Source organism: Mesitornis unicolor, unplaced genomic scaffold (genome assembly GCF_000695765.1).
Source record: "Mesitornis unicolor isolate BGI_N332 unplaced genomic scaffold, ASM69576v1 scaffold10772, whole genome shotgun sequence".
Classification (NCBI taxonomy): domain Eukaryota; kingdom Metazoa; phylum Chordata; class Aves; order Mesitornithiformes; family Mesitornithidae; genus Mesitornis; species Mesitornis unicolor.
In genome coordinates this window covers 16,100-24,553 of record NW_010168530.1, presented here as the reverse complement: position 1 = coordinate 24,553, position 8,454 = coordinate 16,100, and the positions used below count along the sequence as shown (strand labels likewise).

Sequence of the window (8,454 nt, the reverse complement as noted above, 5' to 3'; positions counted from 1 at the left end):
AAACTGACAGCAAGTGACTTGAAAAACACAGAATTAATTTCAGATATTTTAGTCACTACTGTGTGGTTGGAAGTGTCCTTTACATAAACTAGAGAAACAGCGGCAGCAACAGAATCATCCAGTTTACTGCTTAATCTTTATCTGCATTTTCTTCTGTTGACACAATAACTAAAATTTGTGCAATCATGTCCACAGTGTTTTGCAGCAGTGATTCTGCCTTTATTCTGTTTGATGTATATTCTATTGCAGAGCTGACTAGTTCTTTAGTGCCTCTCTTCTACAGTGTTTGCTGAAAGAGAGATACTTTCCATAATATTGTTTCCTTCTCAGAATCACAGAATTTGGAGGATAATAATGTTGAATTAAAACTCTTTTTTTTTGTCCACAGCCTGGAGATACCCTGTAAGGAAGCACTGTTAAGAACTATTTCCATGTGAGGAAATAGCTTAAAACAACTATTCCATCCCAGCTGCCTCATGCTAACTCCTGTATATACACTCTAATTTTTGGTTATAACTACACAAATTATTTGCCATGAAATGACGAGGTTGTGACTTTGCAAGGTAACTACTACATCACAAAACTTGATGTACATTTTTTCAGATGCTGTTAATACAAGGAACTGTTCGTCCTCTTTCTTTCACTTAGGTATAACGACCTGCCATTTTGAAAAAGTATTAGTGTAGATGATGCATATTATGAGTAGAACCATATTTCTTTACCCAGTCTTACAACACTGAAACATTTTTGAGAATCTGCATTGCCACTAATTTCAACTAAGTTATATAAAGGTACTTAACATTTTATTATTTTTCTTCCAAGAAGACAGAAAGTACTGGGGCAAGACAAATCACAGAATCACAGAATCACAGAATGGTAGGGGTTGGAAGGGAGATCATTTAGTCCAACGTTTCTGCCAAAGCAGGTTCACCTACAGCAGGTTGCACAGGATATTAACTAGGCAGGTTTTGAATATCTCCAGGGAAGGAGACTCCATACCTTCTCTCGGTGTCCTGATCTGTTACCCTCAAAATAAAGAAGTTTTTCCTTACGTTCATCTTGAACCTCTTGTGTTTCAGTTTGAACCCACTGTCTCATGTCCTGTTGCAGGGCACCACTGAAAAGAGTCTGGTCCCATCCTTCTGACACCAGCCCTTTAGATATTTATAAGCATTAATGAGATCCCCTCTCAGTCTCCTCCAGGCTAAACAGACCCAGCTCTCTCAGCCTTTCCTTATATGGGAGATGCTCCAGTCCCCATATAATCTCAGTGGCTCTACGCTAGACTCTCTCTAGTAATTCCTTGTCTTTCTTGAACTGGGGAGCCCAGAACTGAACACAATATTCCAGATATGGCCTCACCAGGGCAGAGTAGAGAGGGAGAAGAAGCTCCCTCAACTGACTGGCCACACTCTTCTTAATGCACCCCAGGATGCCATTGATCTTCTGGGCCACAAGGACACATTGCTGGCTCATGGTTAACTTCTTGTCCACCAGGACTCCCAGATCCTTCTTCACACAGCTGCTTTCCAGCAGGTCACCCCTTAACCTGTACTGATGCATAGGGTTATTCCTCCCTAGGTGCAGGACCCTACACTTGCCTTTGCACTTCATTACGTTCCTCTCCGCACAACTCTCCAGCCTCTCCAAGTCTTGCTGAATGGCAGCACAGCCTTCTGGTGTGTCAGCCACTCCTCCCAGATTTGCTGAGGGTACACTCTGTCCCTTCATCCCGGTCACTGATGAATATATTGAACAAGACTGGACCCACTATTGACCCCTGGGGAACACCGCTAGCCACAGGCCTCCACCTAGTCTCTGTGCCACTGATCACAGCTCTCTGAGCTCTGCCATTCAGTTCTCAGTCCACCTCACTGTCCACTCGTCAGACCCACACTTCCTAAGCTTACCTATGAGGATGTTAAGGGAGACAGTATCTAAAGCCTTGCTGAAGTCCAGGTAGACAGTACCCACTGCTCTCCCCTCATCTCTCCAGCCAGTGACACCATCATAGAAGGCTATCAGATTGGTCAAGTATGATTTCCCCTTGATGAATCCATGTTGACCACTCCTGATAACCCTGTTTTCCTCCATATGCTTAGAGATGACATCCAGTATGAGCTATTCCATCACCTTTCCAGGGATGGAGGTGAGGCTGATTGGCCTGTAGTTTCCTTTTATCCAGTCCTCAGGCACCTCTCCTGTTCTCCATGACTTTTCAAAGATGATGATCAGCATAGCAGTAATATCTGCCACCTCCCTCAGCACTCATGGTGCATCCCATCAGGGCCCATGGATTTGTGGGTGTCAAGCTTGCCTGAATGATCTCTAACCCAAACCTCCTCAATCAAAGGAAAGTCTTCCTTTCTCCAGACTTTCTCTCTTACCTCCAGGGTCTGGGATTCTTGAGGACCAGCCTTAGCAGTAAAGACTGAAGCAAAGAAGGCACTCAGTAATTCTGCCTTCTCTGTACCTTCCACCACCAGGGCATCCACCTCATTCAGCAGCAGGCCCACAACATCCCTAGTCTTTCTTTTGCTACTGGTGTACTTGAAGAAATAGCCATACTGACTGCAGCTTTGCTTTTGAAGTATCACCCAAGTCAGTTGAAGTGGCTCAGTTAGTTTAGTCCCATTTTGAAGAGAGAATCCCTTAGGAGGCTGAAGATTGGTCTGCAATTTCAGACTTCTGCAGGTGTGAGTCATTGCTTGCAAATCCATTTTACCCAACACAGGTACACCAGCAGAGCCCAAAGCTTCTGGCGTGGATACAAATATGCCAGCAGATACTATTGAGAGGCAGCTTTTGAGCATTTTGGTTGAGTTATCATAAAATAATCATTTGTGCCATGAGTTCTCCTTTCTCATTGCTCTGCTGCTGCTGCAGCATTTGTCTTGTCGGTGCCACGGCACACTGTGAAGCAACACACCAGCCTGCTGCTCAGGCTGTGCTCCCTGTCAGCATGCCACATCTCACAGTGCTGTGTTCCCATGATTTAGCAAATCTCTGTGAACTCAATTCTTTGTTTTTCTGTTAGTGGTTAGTTGCAAAAGACATGGAAGAGATCATAATCTGGAAAAATACATTAAAGTATTTAAGCATTATGGTTGCCAAAGTCAGCTTATTGTTGAAGTAAAGAGAACATTTTGATTGATTAAAGTAGTTAAAGTAGGTATTTGCTTAAACTGCAAAGTTAAAATTATGAGATATATGTGCACAAGTGCTTAGAGAAGGTATGAACCATACACAGGTACATACCAAATGCAGAATAGCTGTGATAAGGCAAGAAATAGGCAATAACTTTCCTTTTCTCATTTCTGCATGCCAAAATTATGTAGAGGTAAGTTTTTGAAGTAAATCAATATCTTGTATGAAATATTATGGTAGTTAGGAACCAATCACGGTAAAGGGCAAATTAAAAAGTGGACATTTTATGCATATTTGTATAATCTTGTGAAATTGCTTTGTTAAAAGTGTATAAATAAGCTGTGAAAATGTATGGATTTCGGGGCACAATTAGAGAAGCAATCCTCTGTGTTTCCCCAGCACTGCAATAAAGAAGTGCCTGCTTATCTGCAACTGCATAGATAAGTTCTGTCGTGATTGTGACCCCATCAACATTACGAGTCTGGTTGTTTTTACGTTTGTAAAAACTGTCTTCTCAGTTGCTTTTGGTTTTATCTACTGCAAGTAGATATCACATTTTGCATAAGAAACTAATGGAATTTCATGAAGGTATTTTATGAGTGTCATGCAAGTGTCATCTCCCATTTTGAAACAGCTTAGACTGAAAATCCAGGTAAATGGAATACGTCACATGACAGATCATTCACTTGCAATCATTTCTTTTGTAAAAGAACAAAGTGAATATTTGCAAAATGTGAACACATTTTCAAACATAGCCTTTTCAGTAGCGATCTGAAAGTTTGGTAACAAGGCTTCTGATTGCATCATGGCCTCACTCATGACACTGGGCTAATAACCGAGGTAATTCTAATCACTACACTTGTAATTGCAGCATCTGATTGCAACTCTGATGAGCTGAAGCACATTACAGTAATAGGTAACAGAGACCTTCACGCTAATTTGAAAATCCTTGCCTACAATCAGATTAAAAGATCAAAATCTATGCACTGTACAGATACAAGTATATTCAGTCATATAATCTCAACATGCTGTGTATGTCATTTTGTATCTGTAAAATGCAGTTGAAAATACAAAAAGCATGTGCAAAACAAAACATATTAAATTCAGTGATGGAGAGATCAAAATAAGTAGCAGATAGATAGCCTTTGAAGTGGTACCTGCTAAAATACTGTAGGTAAGGGTCAATGTGTTCTCCACAGTTTTGTACCTTTAGAGCTACACTAGACAGTTGCTGTTTTCAGGGCTACCCAGCGTAGACTCCTGTATGTTACATATCTTTGGGAAGCTGACAGGGGTGTGCAGAGGTGTCACTTGTATCAGCTTGCACTACTGATGAAGAGGTGGCACGTTACAGGGAGAGAAGATTGTGAGTGCACTGGTTAAGGAATACTGACTGAAATCTGTAACTGTGAGCTTTTATTAAAGGCCTCTGGAAGTCAATGTTCCATTCAGCTGTACTTTTATGGAGCACTCTGGGATGTCAGAAGCCATTTTCCCATTCACTTTAGAAGCTTTGCATTCATCAAGTTATTTCAAAGTCATAACAAAAGTATCGCCTGAGTATATTTCACAAAATTGTGTTAGGAATCTCATCAACATCATGATGACAGTATTTCTTTAGTTTCCTGCTCCAGTATCAGTAATGGTATGCCCTACCCTAGATGGTCACAAGAGGCAGGTTCCACACAAATTAAAGAACAGGGTGTGGTTTTCACATATCTCTCATAATAACTGTAGCTGTATTACTTTTGGTCTTAACAAACAAACAAGCAAAAAGGTTTAACAATGAAAGTAGTCCAAACTGTACCTGTCTTGCAATGTAACATTTGGCTTGTTCACTGCTTTTTCTATCAGAATGGTAAATGCAACCAACAGACAGGACCAGTGTGATTTATTCTTCACTACAAGAATGCACCTCAAAAAAGGAGAAGCACATCTCTCTTTAAACCCAAGAGGTTTTGGTCATTTGGAAAACATGACAACACAGAGGGCAAATGTAAGGGCAACTTTACTCATGCCCACGTGCTTAGCAACATCTTGTCATTGCTTAGTTTGGGCAGTTTCACAGAACAGATGCACAGTACATTCCATAGGATCTGTTTTTCTGGTTCTGTAAACAGAGTCTCTTAGACAAGTCTACATAAATGGTGTAAAAGCCTCAAGTTACAACAATAGCACAGAAGATTCAGCTGAAATTTCTTGTAAAGAACAAGAACACTATCAGTCTGTAAAATCTGAGCATCTCACTGTTTCAACTCTAGACTGCTTAAGAAAATTATTGACATATGTGAAAGCATACAGCAAGCCACAAAAGTTCTCTTCTTCCAGAGCACTATTAATGCATAGCAATTGTCCTGGATTTATAGGCCAAACCCTAAACTAGTTTTAAATAGTATTTCTGGATATCTGCCACTCTGATGTAAGACAAGACTGTAGTTTGAATACAGATTGCAGTGAAGTGTGAAGGGCAAATATGGAACCAGAAGTTCATCCTGTGTAGTAAGAGATGAGAAAATAGTATGCAGCATTCAAAGAAAGGGGTATTTACGAGGCACATAATTCCAGCAGAAGGAACTTTGAACAAAACTATGCCTTAGACAGCAAAGCACACAGCACAGCAGATAATTTTCTCCTCTGTACTAGCAAGTCCTGGCAAGTGCATGAAGAAGAATCGTTCAAGGTGCCACCTGGTCCTGGACAGGACCTTTCTTGGATGCTTCCTGCTCACTGTCAGAGGGCAAATCAGTCCTCTCACTCTGTGTCTAACAGTGTAGATGTCTCAAATCTGCTGCTATTAGGCACTGTTTCTTGTCTCTATCTTTCACTTTGAGTCACACTGCATCTATTACAGACACATCTGTAGTTTATATTTATTCTTGTGGTTAAGCTAAAATTGTTTAATGGATGCATATGAACAACTAAGATCACTTTTAGACAAAATGCTAGCAGTGCTTCATGATGTAACAATGTCCCCCTTATTTACTTCTGCTGAAATATCTTGAGTTTTGTTATTCTGTTTTTGCTCTGTTTCTGATAATTTTTCTTATTCTGGAAATATACTTGCTAATCCTTCAGCATCAATATTGTTAATTATGTCAGGCATTTAAGGAAGTTAAGCTGAAGTTCATCGATTTGTTTCCCATACAAAGAGTTGCTTGTGTAATAAACAGTACTGTCAGGCAAAACATGTTTTTTTTTCTTACAGTAATTAGCACATTGGGAGAAGTAGAAATAAACTACCTTATTTATTTTAGAAATCTTTCTATTTTGCTGAGCAGTCAGTTTCCTTTTTAATAACCTAATTTAAGTGCTTTACCAGACCCCAGCCAAATTATTTTCCTTTTACTGGACTGAATCTCTTTTTCCAAGAAGTTTTAACTTCTAAGGAAGACTTTGAACAAAGCTAAATAACCTAAATACTTAGTTCCATGGAAATAGTTGTGGTAGTGCAGACAATTTTGTGTTACTGCAGCTTTGCCATCTGCTTGATGGATAACGTAGTAGGCAAGATCAATGCCTAAAATAATTCTGTCACTAGAAACCTTGATGTAATATAGACATAATTGCCCTGCAATATACTTCCTAGGGCAGTCCCCAGACAAGGACATGGCATGTATATAAACTTTCATCTGCAACCTCAGCCTTAGTTCTGTCAGTCTACAAAACCCCTCTGGCCTTGCAACAAGTCATGACAGGGATTTTCTTAAAAGGATGGTGGGACTATTTCTCCCTGACATTATCTCTGCAAGGACAGCAAGCTGTGTGGAGGTTAAATGAAGTGACAGGGTGTGCTTGCACACCTAACCAGGGTTGCCCCTATGTGGCCACCAAATGTGTTTCTTCAGGCATGTAATGTAGACAGTTTTAATTGTGAGGCTGCATAGGAGGGATGGGGAAGACACAGAAGGAGGGAAAGGCTATTTTATATAGCACTGTAGATGTCGAGAAAGCAAAATCATTTAAAAAAGCATAAGGACACAGGAGGCAGGGGGCTATGTGGTTGTTTTAAGGTAGCTCCCTGCTTAAGGAACACCCTGGCTGTGAGTTCAAGGTGTGTATTTGCACTTTATAGTATTGTCTAGTAAGAGGTAGAACGGTCACGCATGGTGTTGTACAGACACTTCAGTAGTGAGCATGTTCTTGGGAGAATCGCACCCAGCTTTGAAAACAGTAGAAGCAGTGAATCCCAGAGCCTCCTGCCTAATCTTTCCATGACCAAGACCTGATTTTGCCCTGAACTAGCCATTTGACACAGTCTGAAAAATCACTATCTCAAACTAGTTTGAAGCCTCTATGAGAAGTCAATGTGTAAGCAATGGGCTGTCACAGAGCTGTCAGAGGCTCTGTCACCTGTATAGATTTTGGGAAGGCTGGCAGTGGCCCACATGCACCACCCTCCTATTTGAATTTAATGCCATTAAGCCCTTCCTAATCTGGGTCCTGATTCAGCTTTCCACTTCTGAGGAATCCTAGCCACAGTTCACTAGCAGCAATGGGATCCTCCAAGAGGAACAGGAAATTAGAAGGCATGAAACCTACTCACAATGTTGTGAAATCCTGGGGAAAAGGTAACAAGGCTTTTAACAAATTTAATCCAATGAGAAAGGAGACTTATAGAAACTACTGATTTTCTTGAATATTGCTGGAGTTTTTAACAAATCAGGATGGGAAGGCAAGCTGCAGGATAACTGCATTCCTAGAAAAAGCTACTTTTGAAAAAAAATGCAGATTTCACACCAAACTGCAGTAAGAATTCTCTAGAATTTTTTGACTGAACTTTAAATAATGATTCGGACACACTTAATCATATTTCTCATATTTATCTTAATTATACTTATTTGATATCATGCAGTAATTGAAATCAACAGTACCATGTGTGGAAAAGACTAGTAGAAGATACAGACTAACCTTTATCAAACTCTCTAGGTGTGTTGGGTGAAATAAAGAAATTGGCTAGAAATAAAATGTTAGAGAGAAAAGATCATAATCATGGCTAGACTTCACAAACGAAGATAAGAGAAGGACACTACCCACCCTTGCTGCAAACACGCTGGTGGCTAAAAAGGCCAATGCGGGATAGGCAAGTCCAGTTGCAAAGGGCACAGCAGAAAGTCTCCTTAGACGGCATTGGGAAGGCGCGGTTCTTTCTCCGTTGTCTTTTCTCCTCGAGACTGATTCTACGTGCGTTCTCAAAGGAGACAGCAGTGTCATGAATGATGTGTCTCCATGACTCCCAATTGGAGGCCAGAGTGGACCACTGATGGTAGTCAATATGACCAAAACTGAGGTATTGTTTCAGGGAGTCCT

General features: G+C 40.6%; 1 pseudogene; it reads right to left on the bottom strand.

Moving 5' to 3' along the window:
- Positions 1–1,362: 1,362 nt before the first annotated feature.
- LOC104536442 overlaps positions 1,363–8,454 on the bottom strand; it is a 9,013-nt pseudogene continuing 1,921 nt past the window's right edge.